This window comes from Armigeres subalbatus, chromosome 3, assembly GCF_024139115.2.
Source record: "Armigeres subalbatus isolate Guangzhou_Male chromosome 3, GZ_Asu_2, whole genome shotgun sequence".
Taxonomy (NCBI): Eukaryota; Metazoa; Arthropoda; class Insecta; order Diptera; family Culicidae; genus Armigeres; species Armigeres subalbatus.
This window is the reverse complement of record NC_085141.1, coordinates 351,983,230-351,996,612: the sequence shown is the minus strand read 5'-3', so window position 1 is coordinate 351,996,612 and position 13,383 is coordinate 351,983,230. Positions and strand designations below refer to the sequence as shown.

The 13,383-nt window shown below is 41.9% G+C and overlaps 1 protein-coding gene across 1 annotated transcript in view; it reads left to right on the top strand.

Annotated features, from left to right (window-relative positions):
• Window positions 1–13,383, top strand: part of LOC134226060 (ral guanine nucleotide dissociation stimulator-like 1) — a 230,919-nt gene that overhangs the window by 121,735 nt on the left and 95,801 nt on the right. The window lies entirely within an intron of this gene.

Below are 13,383 nucleotides of genomic sequence, written 5' to 3'. Positions count from 1 at the left end.
CATTCATATGAACGAGTAATCAAGCGCGAGGCGAGCCAAAAATACGACCGTTCGTGTTGCCTGCTCGATACTAAATGTATGAATGAATGGCGCGCATGCGAGACAGCAGCTTTTTTGTATCCAATGAAGTAAAACCATTAGCCCCTCCCCATTTGTAAACCTTACCGGTACACATTTCGATTCATTCTTAGGGCGGAGTACACCGCACCTTTTTCTCTTTGCATAAAAAGACCCGTGCTACCGAAGCGCGCCTCTTTCGTTCGTGCATTCTCAGTGAGTGGACGAGACGTTATATTGTTAGCAAGCACCGGATGCGATCGTCGGACGGAGATCCCAGTAGCGATCCCAGCGACAACAGCTGCCGCAGGGTGGCGTTGGTGGCGTCATCGATGGTGGAACGGCGCGTGATAGCTGCTGAGGAGACATTGAAAATAAATCAGTTCTATTCAGGACCATCTTTATATTAGAAAGAAAGTTAAGTTGAGATGATTTCTCTAGGGTGCGACAGCGAGTGACCGGCAAATTAAAGGCGTTTAGTGAATGATTCTAAGTTATTATGTGCTGTTAGTGATTTTAAAATGCGTATCATTGAGAAGGTTAACAATATAAAATTGACCCGAGACGAACTTCGGTTAGTCAGAAAATTTATTTGCATGGATGACATCAGTAGCAGTCAACGAAAATGTTCCCTTTTGCTGTTAGGAATTGGAATTGCGTGTTAGCCAAGGTTATACGGTTCTTGTTAGAACCACAATCGTTGCAAAACACAGCTCAATCGAAACGATGTCGTTGTTAGTGAAATCACGAGTGCGCTTTGGCGGGTGGTCGCCAATGTGTTCACCAAGATGCGTTTTCAGCGATTTGACAGTAATTATCCTTGATTTCTGAAATGTTATTGGTTAAATACATTTAAGAGTGCGATTTAACTTGACAAATTAAATTTGTTACAGAATTATCCAAATTTGAAGATTATTCAACAAATTCGAAAACCAACAATGAAATTGATTTTTTTGTTGGGGTTCTCAATTGAACAAACAAAACTAAACAACTCATATTATAAAAAGCTCAAGGATTCAACAAATTTAACCTAATTACATAAATATATCAGTTAATTAAAAAATCTAAATTTTAAATTGGCGTTTACAACAAATTTTGAATATTGCTCGAAACCAGTGTCATAAGAAATCAAAAGAATAATTTTGTAATATTCATGCATGATGGCACTACATTCCACATTTCACCAAGCTGTTTTATCACAATATTGCGTGAATTGATTGAAATCTCAATACTTACTGTTAACCAAGTGCCATCCATTTTATCAGAAATTACTTGAAGACTTAGGCTTCGATCCGATTCACGAATTAAAATCAAATTAAACTTAAAAGTGACAGTTTAATAATTTTCAGCTCGCAGACCAAGATTATTTTGACAGATATAAAATAATGTTTGATAGATGTTTTGTTGATCTTGCTGGGTAGCACCAGCCATTCTTATGATCGGGTGAATTATAATTTTTGAACTGTCATTTTTAAGTTTAATTTCATTTTAATTCGTGAATCGGTGCCTTTAGTCTCAAGAATTATATTTTTCTTAAATTACATGACTATGTTTTATAATTTTCTAGGGTTTATTCATTTCATTACCGCTGTGCGCTGAACATCGTCAAGTGAAAATGCAACTGAAAGCTCTAGTATAGCTTGTTCGAAGCGATGTTTATGTTTGCCATACCAAACATTAAACAACGAGTTTGGTTAGTAACTGTTGTGGAGCATGAGTACAATTTTAGTTTACTTCCTTTCTACAACTTGTACATAGTGTGTACAAACTCAAGCATAGCGAAAGTGGTTTCCATTATCGAACTTCTCTGTTTTGAATTCTTTTTTGATACATTTTCAAACATACTTAAAAATATAGTTTTGAGCGATAAAAAGCGCACTTAAACAATCAATGCTTCCAATTTCGAAAATAATTTAGCTCATAATTCTACCCAATTCACACTTCCATCGCACACCGTCACGTTGACCGCGCTCACACAAGCCCGCACGCTCTTCCCCTTGGCAACAATCCTAACGGTTGTTCATCATCAATCGACGCGAAATAACGCATTAGGCCAATTTTCGACCGACCCGCGCGCTGTATTGGAACAGTTGGTGTTCTACTGCTCGGTGTTTGCTCTCGGAAGCCTGCAGGAAGGTAGACCCCGATTCAGCAGTGCGAAACGCGGATGAGTCATCATACGTGAGCTCAAAAGCAGCCAGCGAGCGCCCGCCGACAACAACAAATACCTACGTACAACACACGAAAACAGTTCATCAACCAGACGAAATTTGCTACGTTTTTGCATAAAACAGCTGAAAAATAGAAAACGATCTGGCAAACAAGTTCGATCATATTCGAAATCGAGGGAAGACATGCGCACATTATACGGTAAATAAAATGGATGGTAAATGGACTAGAACTTGTCAAACTTCTGATAGGCCAAAAACATGATATGCAGCATTTTTGAACTACAATGGAAAACAGAAGGTTGAATGGAAAGAAAATTCGAAACAAGTTCAGCCAAAAAATATCATAAATAATCAATTTATCTTTCCACAAATCATAAATCATTTTAGCGATGCTTTTTATAGCGTGTCTTAAATTTTATTGATCAATTTTGGACTAATAACGTTTTGTCTCTCACAGCTTTTGTCTTTCGGCAATTTACACAACTTCAACCTTTTGTCATTAATCTTTTTGTCATAATTTTTGTGCTCAGACTGGCTTAAAGAAAACAAATTTGAAACAGTGTCGTGACCTTCTTGTTGCGCGGATAGATTGCAGCGTGATTTGATTGGAATCTCAATACAACCGCCAACCAAGTGCCATGGCTTGTGGCAGCTCTGCCATCACGTCTCGAATGTTCACTACTATGATGACTGCAATTCCCCGTGGGCTTTAGCTGTTGTAGGGTAGGCAGGCAGGTAGCCTACAATCGTTGACCGGAACGGGTGATCGAGTGCACTATTTGTTACCACCTCTAGCATCAGGTATAGGCACTGACTGTTCAAGTTCGACCTTTGATGGAAGTGCCGCCCGCCACAAACGTTTCGCTCGATGGCTGCATATTGATTCGGTCGACGAAGGCGATGTGGAGGCGGTGGTTCTATGATATAAAGCTGATGAATTGATTGCAGTAATGTCAGCGACGTGAATGCCTGGGATAGTTTGTACAAGAATTTTCATAAAACATGGATCGTTTTAACATGTACGAAAATGTTTGCCGCATTTCAAAGAACATTAGTATGTGAATATAAACTCGTATACGCTATGATTTTATTAATTGGTTACAAAGAAATGTAGGAACTAAAAATGGTTGTCTTCTATACTTCTATATTTTTATGTTTAAGACGAACAATTCAGCTTGAAGCTATAGGCACCTGCCAGGACATATACCCAATACAAAAAGTTGTGACATTCTTTACATCGAAGTGCCTGCATTATACAGGTATGTGGTGCAATGCTCCTACTTTTAAGAACCTTGTGCTCGATTGGAACAACTGATTTGACAGCAAGCGCTCTGGTCCAATTTGGACACTGCGTTGTTATTAATCCAGCTTCTTTACTTTGCATTAAGCGTTTTGTATCATTTCTCGCATAGACTTGTGCTCCGCCGCCGATGATTTTCTCACGCCGTCAAAAATGAATTGCCGCGCTACTGTATGAAAATTAACCACGACGCCTTATATTTTTTTACCATCTAGACTATCTTGATTTACCTAACTCCTGTTGGAAATACATATTTTTAGCCAAGTTCATATGACAATTATTGTGGGCTTCGTGGCCTTGCGGCTAGCGACGTCAATCGTCTAGACGCATGTGCTAGGAGTGTGGGCTCGATTCCCGCTCCGGTAAGGAGGAAACTTTTCGTGTTAGAAAAATTCTCCACTGGACAACTGGGTGTTATGTGTCCTGTCCGTTGTCTCATGCTAGGTGTTAAGTGTTCAGTCTGTACGACCTCTGGTCGAAGACGGTGTTCCTGTCTTTCAAATTGTCTTCTTTATAATTATGTAGGATTTATTCTCATTTCCGATAAAGTCTAGACAAAACAAACATTAGAAGCTGATGCAGGGCTCATTTCATTAAAAATAAGTTTTTTCAGCTACAGTTTTCAGCTTTCAGCTCAGCAGATCCCTTGTTGTACAACGTTGGAAACTTGCTTGGAAACTCAACAATTTTTTTTTAAATCTACATGATCTAATACGACTACTTCTAGAATTTATTCTAAAACTCTTTTAGGAATCCCTTCAATTTTTTTTCGGGAAATCAACACGATATTCATTCAAGAATTTTTACAAAAAAAATGTCTGGATTTCAAACCAGGAATTCCTTTGCGAATCTCTTCAAGAAATACTTCATGCATTGCTCATTGAAATCTTTCTTTCATGAACTCCTTCGGATATTCCCAAAAAATTCCGTCATGAATTCTTTATGAAAGATGAATTTCCCGGGGCATTTACTTGAGGAATTTTGTAGAGAAATTTCCAAGGGAACATATAGAGATATTTCTGGAGGAGATATTCTTGAAGGTGTTTTTTAGTAAGAATTTTTGGATAATTTCTAACGAAAGTCTATGAGTGGGAGAATTTACGGAGTAATTTCCTAATGATATGTCATGATGATATGTCAGAGGAGCTTTCAAGGGAATTTCCCTTAAAAATCCTTTAGAGTTTTCTGGGCGAATTATTGGAGAAATTCTGACGAAGTTTCCTTGTCAATTGCCGGGGGAACCCCTTAAATGATTTCCAGAGGAATTATTGTGAAGATTTTTGAAGGAGTTTGTGGAGGAGTTCTTGGAGAAATTTCCGGAAGAATTTCTAACTAAATTTCCGAACAACTAACTTCCAAAAGAATTTGCTTCTGAACGACTTTCCGGGAGAATCCTTGGATCGATTTTGGGTTAGGAATTTCCGGGTTAATTTCTGGAATAATAACCATAGGAATGTGCCTAAGATTGTCTAGATCTAGATCTAGATCTAAGAAGTTCTTATAGAATTCCTGAACAATTTCTGAAAGATTTTCCAGGAGGTGGGTTTAGTTGAATTTCGGAAGGGATTCAGAAAAAATATCAGAGTCATCGTGGTAATTTCTGTAGAGTTTGCGGAGTAATTTATGAAATGTTTTTGAAAGATTTTTTGAAAGAACTCCATTGAAAATTTCCGAAGAAATTCTATGGGTTATTATTAAAGAAGTTACAGGACATCCCGGGATTTCCTGATAAAACTTCCTAAGGTATTCTTGAAGAAACTTCCTGAGGCACTCATATGGGAACAGAACCCTACCAAAACCTATATAAGAATTGGGCATATGCGAAAATGCTAGATTCTTATATAAATATTGTATGAGGCCTTTAAATTTCGCAAGGTTTTCTTACAATATTTGTTTTCTTACATTTTCTGTATGTGAATCTAACAATTTCGCATATGCCCAGTTTTCATACAGCTTTTGGTAGGATCTTATACAGAATTGTTTGAAAATCTAACAGTAACTGATTGGTTGTACTTCCGGAGGAATTCTTGGAGGAACTACCATAAAAGTTTTTGAAGGAACTACCGCAAAGATTCCTTGAGGAGCTGCCGGAGAAATTTCTGAAGGTTCTTCCGGTGGAATTCTTGGAGGTTCTTCCGGTGGAATACTTGGAGCAACTTCCGAAGGAATTCCTTAAGGAACTTCCAGAGAAATTCGTGGAGGAACTCCCGAAGGAATTTTTGGAGGAACTCCCGTAAGAATTCCTGGAGGAACTTCTGGAGGAATTTTCGGGAAACTTCTGAAAGAATTCACGGAGGAACGTTTGAGATTTTGACTTTCAGTCTTTTTGGATCAAAAACTCCTGCAGCCAAAATCTCAAACGTCGCCATCTTAGTCGAATTTAGTTTACGGAGGAACTTCCGGAGAAACTTTTGAAGGATTTCCGGAGAAATTCCTGGAAGGACTTCCGAAATATTTCCCGAAGGCCGTTTGATGGAATTGGAGGAATATCTGGAGGAACTTCCGAAGGAACTCCCGGAGGAACTTCCAGAGGATATTCCCGGAGGAACTTCTGGAGGAATTCCCAGAGGAACTTTCGGAGGAATTCCCAGCGGAACTTTCGGAGGAATTTCCGGAGGAGCTTCCGGAGGAATTCCCGGAGGAGCTTCCGGAGGAATCCCCAGAGAAACTTCCGGAGGAATTCCCAGGAGGAACTTCCGGAAGAATTCCCGGACGAACTTCCGGAGGAATTCCCGGAGGAGCTTTCGGAAGAATTCCCAGAGGAACTTCCGGAGGAATTCCCGGAGGAACTTCCGGAGGAATTCCTGGAGGAACCTCCAGAGGAATTCCTGGAGGAACCTTCAACGGAACTCCTGGAGGAACCTTCAGAGGAACTCCTGGAAGAACCTCCGGTGGAATTCCTGAAGGAACCTCCGGAGGGATTTTCGTAAGAACCTCCGTGATAGAATTCCTGGAGGAACCTCCGAAGGAATTCCTGGAGGAACCTCCGGAGAAATTCCTGGAGGAACCTCCGGAGGAATTCCTGGAGGAACTACCGGAGGAATTCCTGGAGGAACTACTGGAGGAACTCGTCATAAGACGAGTTTGTACAATCCCATTGAATTCCACCACTTAATTGTATCTTGACAGATACGTATATCGACCTCAACAGTAAGGCTGTCTTCAGTGTCTCGTACTTGACTCGACTTAACTTAACGACTTCCACTAAAAAGCTCAAAATAATTTTCTTAACACAATACCAGTGGAATTTCCGGAGGAACTTCCAGAGGAGTTCTCGAAAGAACCTCCGGAGGGATTCTCGGATTAGCCTCCTTGATAGAATTCCTGGAGGAACCTCCGTGATAGAATTCCTGGAGGAACCATCGAAGGAATTTCAGGAGGAACTTCCGGAGGAATTCCCGGAGGAACTTCCGGAGGAATTCCCGTAGAAACTTACTGAGTAATTCCCGGAAGAACTTCCGGAGGAATTCCTGGAGGAACTTCCGGAGGAATTCCTGGAGGAACTTCCGGAGGAATTCCTGGAGGAACTTCCGGAGGAACTTCCGGAGGAATTCCTGGAGGAACTTCCGGAGGAATTCCTGGAGGAACTTCCGGAGGAATTCCTGGAGGAACTTCCGGAGGAATTCCCGGAGGAACTTCCGAAGGAATTCCCGGAGGAACTTCCGAAGGAATTCCCGGAGGAACTTCCGAAGAAATTCCCGGAGGAACTTCCGAAGGAATTCCCGGAGGAACTATCGAAGGAATTCCCGGAGGAACTTTCGAAGGAATTCCCGGAGGAACTTTCGAAGGAATTCCCGGAGAACTTCCGGAGGAACTTCCGGAGGAATTCCCGGAGGAACTTCCGGAGGAATTCCCGGAGGAACTTCCGGAGGAATTCCCGGAGGAACTTCCGGAGGAATTCCCGGAGGAACCTCCGGAGGAACTTCCGGAGGAATTCCCGGAGGAACTTCCGGAGGAATTCCCGGAGGAACTTCCGGAGGAATTCCCGGCGGAACTTCCGGAGGAACTTCCGGAGGAATTCCCGGAGGAACCTCCGAAGGAATTCCTGGAGGCACCTCCGAAGGAATTCCGGAGGAATTCCTGGAGGAACTTCCGGAGAAATTCCCGGAGGAGCTTCCGGAGGAATTCCTGGAGGAACTTCCGGAGAAATTCCCGGAGGAACTTCCGGAGGAATTCCAGGAGGAATTCCCGGAGGAACTTCCGGAGGAATTCTCGGAGGAACTTCCGGAGGATTCCCGGAGGAACTTCCGGAGGAATTCCCGGAGGAACTTTCGGAGCAATTCCACGAGGAACTTCCGGAGGAATTCCCGGAGGAACTTCCGGAGGAATTCCCGGAGGAACCTCCGAAGGAATTCCTGGAGGCACCTCCTAAGGAATTCCTGGAGGAACTTCTGAAGGAATTCCGGAGGAATTCCTGGAGGAATTTCCGGAGGAATTTCCGGAGGAACTTCCGGAGGAATTCCCGGAGGAATTTCCGGAGGAATTCCCGGAGGAACTTCCGGAGGAATTCCCGGAGGAATTTCCGGAGGAATTCCCGGAGGAACTTCTATTTAGGTATGTTGATGTTTCGAGTTCTTGTTGGAAATGAGTTCATGGAAACAAGCCTGAATTTTAGATGGAGGGTCACTTTAACCTGTTAACCTAGGAGCTTTAACCTGTTTTGGAAGAGAAATGTCGATTTTAAGGGAGGGTTGATTCCTGCTATTGCAGGTAGGTCATGTTTTGTAAGGGATTTGAATAGGGCTTTGGCTCTTTTTACTAAGGGGACGCTGTCACGACCACCAAGACTTAACCATCTGATAGCCTTGACTACCACGCAAGACGTTGTAAAGTATTCAAACGGAAGTTTACTGCATTCGGCCATAATAGCAGAGATTGGACTGGTGATAAACGTCTCTGAGGAAAAGCGGAAAGCTTTGTTATATAAAGGACCCAGCCGTTTGTTGATCATTGTACCGAATCTACTAAAGGATCCAATTCGGTAGAACATTTTAGGGAGAAGTCAGGAATTAATCACGCGAATAACTGTTGTTCTGTGTGCGCTGCGTATTTTGAAGCCTATAAGCCTGAATAGGATTGTCGTTGGACTTTGGACAAGGATTTTGAGGGATTGCTTGGATTTCATAACAGTGTGATTCAGGGTGAGGTCAGGTAATTTGCTTAACTTTTTTTTTTCTGTTAGTGCTGATATGAAGAAGTTGTGATTTATCGGGAAAAATAGAGAAACCGTGATGGTCTGCCTATTCGGATTGCATTCGTTTTCTGGCGAGGGATTCGAAATTAGAAAATGTGACAATGTCGTCAGCATAAACCAGAATATGGACATTAGGGGGAATGTTTTTAAATAGCGATTGCATACAGATGAGAAAGAGAGTGGGTGCTATTACAGAACCTAGAGGAATTCCATTCTCTTGACTCCTCACCTCGGAGCGGTTGTTGCCAACAGCGACCCTGAATCTTCTGTCCCCCAGAAAGCTTTGTACATACCGACCCATGCGACCTTTGATTTCCCATCCCTCAAGAGATTTGAGGATGGAAAAATGCCACGCACGGTCGTAGGCTTTCGATTGGTCCAGAGAGACAATGTCTCCATGTCTGCCTGCTTACAGGTGTGAGTCAATGATCCTCAAGTTCTGTGAGGTAGTCATCGGTACTTTTATTGGGGCAAAATGCAAACTGTCTATTGTCGAGCAAACCCTGAGATTTCAAGAGAGAAATGAGCCGTCTGTTAACAATCTTTTCAAGAATTTTCCCAATGCACTTAAGAAGAGTTATGGGACAGAAACTATCGACCCTCTGACAGTCCTTGTCAGGTTTAGGGATTTGCAAATCAGAGGAATATTCTTCAAGAGTGGATATCCGACTTCGTCGGGGCCAGCTGACGAAGCTGGATTTTGTCCCACAGTTCTTTCGATGAGCTATTGGGGTTTATCGAGTCGATGAATTTATCCCAGCTGTCCTGTTTTGCCTGCTTGATAGCAACCTTAGCTGCATTTCGAGCTGCTTTAAACTCATTATGGGCTGCAGAACCTTTCCGTTCACCTCTTGCCACTCTTTGAAAAGCACGTAGTTTTTTACGACGGAGTTTAATGACTGGACGAACTTCCGGATTCCACCATGGAACCAATTTTCTCCCGGGTGAGCCCTTTGTTCTTGGATTGTGACGATTGGCAATGGTAAATAGTTGTTCAACAAATTCGTCCGGAGAGGCAGGGGGATTTTTAGTGAAGCCTTCGAAGACGTCGTTTTGGTAATTCGTCCAGTCGGCCAACTCATATAGCCATCTTGAACGGCAGGATGTAACGGGTGGGGCTCTGTTCAAGGAGATGATAAGAGGGATTTTCGGAGGAATTCCCGGATGAACTTCTGGAGGAATTCTCGTTTTTTTTAACTTTATTTAGGTGTTTTTTTTGATTCTAGATTAAGTTCAACACCGCGAGGAGGAATTCTCGGAGGAACTTCCGGAGAAAGTTTGTGGAGGAACTTCCGGAGGAATTCACAGAGAAACTTTCGGAGGGATTTCCGGAGGAACTTCCGGAGAAATTTCCGGAGGAATTTCAGGAGGAATTTCAGGAGGAATTCCCGGAGGACGTCAGGAGGAATTCCCGGAAGAACTTTTTAAGGAATTCCCGGAGGAACTTCCGGAGGAATCCCCGGAAGAGCTTCCGGAGGATTTTTCGGAGAAACTTCCGGTGGATTTTCCGGAGGAATTGCCGGAGTAGCTTTGATTAGAATGATCTATATATTCCAGAGGAATTCCCGGAGGAACTTTCGGAGGTACTTCCGGAGGAATTCTCGAAGGAACTTACTGAGAAATTTCCAGAGAAACTTCGGGAGGAATTCTCGGAGGATTTTTCGGATTAATTCCCGGAGGAACTACCGAAGGAATTCTCGGAAGAATTTGCGGAGGAACTTCCGGAGGAACTTTTGAAGGAATTCCGGAGTAATTTTCGGAAGAATTTCCGGAGGAATTCCAGGAGAAACTTCAGGAGGAACTTCAGGAGGAATTTCCGGAGGAACTTCCTAAGGAATTCCTGGAGGAACTTTTGGAGGAATTCCCGGAAGAGCTTCCGGAGAACTTTCGGAGGAACTTCCGGTGGATTTTCCGGAGGAATTCCCGGAGGAACTTTTGGAGAGATTCCGGAGATACTTCCGGAGGAATTCTTGAAGGAACTTACGGAGAAATTCCCGGAGGAACTTCGGGAGGAATTCTCGGAGGAACTGCCAGATTAATTCCCGGAGGAACTTTCGAAGGAATTCTCGGAAGAATTTGCGGAGGAGCTTCCGGAAGAATTCCCGGCAGAACTTTTGGAGGAACTTTTCGAGGGAACTTTCGGAGGCATTCTCGGAGGAACTTCTGGAGGAATTTGTGGAAGAATTTCCGGAGAATTGATGAAAATTATCTATCACGCCGCCGCCGATAAATTCTTATTTAGTGCACAGCTCTAAATCTCGCATGCAGCTCAGCGAATGTTATATTTGGAGGAGGCTTTAGGAGAGTTCGTCGGATGACATTTCGATGAATGGTATTTAATTGAATGACATTTGGTCGAATGGACATTTAGTCGAATTTAAATTCAGTTGAAATGTTGAAAGCGAGTATCAGGATAATAGGCAGGGGCGGATTAAGCCGGAAGGGGGCCCCGGGGCCGACAGTATATGTACAAAAAAGGTTGGTTTTAATACATAAGATTTGTGGGGCCCGGGGGCACGGACCCCCCGAACCCCCCCCTACATCCAGCCCTGATAATAGGTCAGAAATAGATAATTTAGTAAAATGGATATAAAATCAATGGATTTTAAATTAAATTTGGTTCAATACTCCACAAGATATATGGATGTACTGATTACAAGAAATCACTGGACGTGAGGAAGTTCAAACAGCAGTGGAAAAAAACGAAAACTGAATCTAATGAGGGCTTCTGAAGACCCTGGTGGACTATAGAAAAATAAAAAACCTACAGAAAAGGCAGACAGAAACTATTACCGATGGGAAAAAAATCCATTATTCTTTGAATTTTTTTGTCACTATCTCAAAAACTAAGGATAGCCATGTTGTATTGCCAAACATTCTTTGCAGTCGGCTTTGGGGGATTTGGTCAATTTCATCGAAGGATGTTCAGTCGAAGGGGCATTTGATCGAACGGACGTTTATTCGGCAATAAAGTTCAGCATATGTTTTCTTATTTCTTCGTGGGTACTCTTTCTTTCACTAAATATTCATATACATAAATATTGACTTATAATTCACTTTCAACCACAATTCGTTAATCGTTGTCCGAAAACTTAATTTCCACCAAATGACCATACGATCTAATGTATTTTCGACTTTATGTCTTTTCAAGCAAGTGTAATGTGACGAAACATTATTTTGGCTAAATGTCGTTTGACCGGGTCGACGTAATGTCCTTTCGATCAAGCGTCATTCGATGTTATTTTTAACTCATTTTAAAATCTTTTCGACTAAATGTCCGTTTGACCAAATGTCCATTCGACTGAATGTCTTTCGAATAAATTGTATGGATTCATATTCATCATAGTCGGTTAGAGGGGTTTGCTAAAGTCAATATTCTGTCGGGAAGATTTATCGTTTTTCTATTATTTATTCTTTTTATGAACTCATCATTCTTTGAACAAAATTGGGGCAATAATTATGGGACTATTTGAAACACTGCAATGTTGCAAGTCATAATATGTGCATGGAAAAAAAAAGTCACAACATATTTTCATCTGTGCAGATCCTACAACTTATTCTTATCTCACAATTGTGTGATTTGAACTAAACTTAAATTCATACTTGAAAAAGATGACAATTGTTGATCTTAGTGTGCAGATAAGCCCCAAATATCTGTATCTCTGCATAAATTGTTGTGACTGCGCACTTCGGTGGCTCACGGTAGCACTTATCTGTTTTGGGTATGCAATTTCTATACCATCATGAGATGTCATGCGATGCATCATTTTACAAGGTTTTGCATGTGGGTCACCGGTAAAGGCATTTTATGTGATGATCAATTTGATGTCACATACTGCCAACAGTAAAAGCTAAGTATAAAATAACGTCATATGAATTGAGTTGTTACCCGCTTCCAGCCGCGCTGTTGATGCCTCGTATGTGAGTCTATCGAAAGTACTACTACCGAAAACATCCACCAACGACGACCAACGAGCCGCGACGTGTCAAACGATCAATCAACCGTCAGCGCCAAATTAGAGTTTCATCAATCATAATTACGTGCAGATATGCGTTTGTCGCACAGGAAATTTTTGCTGGGCGGTTAGTCAGTTTGGTCGATTTTATATGGAATTTTTTCAGACATTTTTTTACCTATAGTGTAAGGTTTAGTGTTCCCGCCCTACCGAATAATAGTCGACAATATTTTTAGAATGATTTTTGGAAACGTCGCCCTTTTTTCGGAAATAGCTATGCTAGTTTTGCATTTGTTGCAATATTTTTAACTCGGCACGCTAGATATTTATTTGCTTCAGATCTCTCCTAAAACAATTCGATGTAATTGCTAGTACATATATGGCTGTGTAATAATCGAAAGAGAAAGTAAACAAATAGAGGCTCTCTTTTGGAAATTTGATGTTTTCAAAAATCAGGCGAGATTTGGATAACACAATTTAGTGATGAAGCGTGACGCGTCTATTGCGGTCACATGTTGCCTCTACAACCACAGTAATGGACAAATGCCCTACATTGTTGTTATTGTTTCATTGCTCTTTATGAATCATCATAAGCGACTTCGTTGGAGGCCACCAACACCGGGTGTGCTCTGACTCATCTGGGAAATTCTCTGGCGCTTGCCGGTTGGGTGAAATATTGACGGTTCGTCTCCGCAAGAGGAAGCT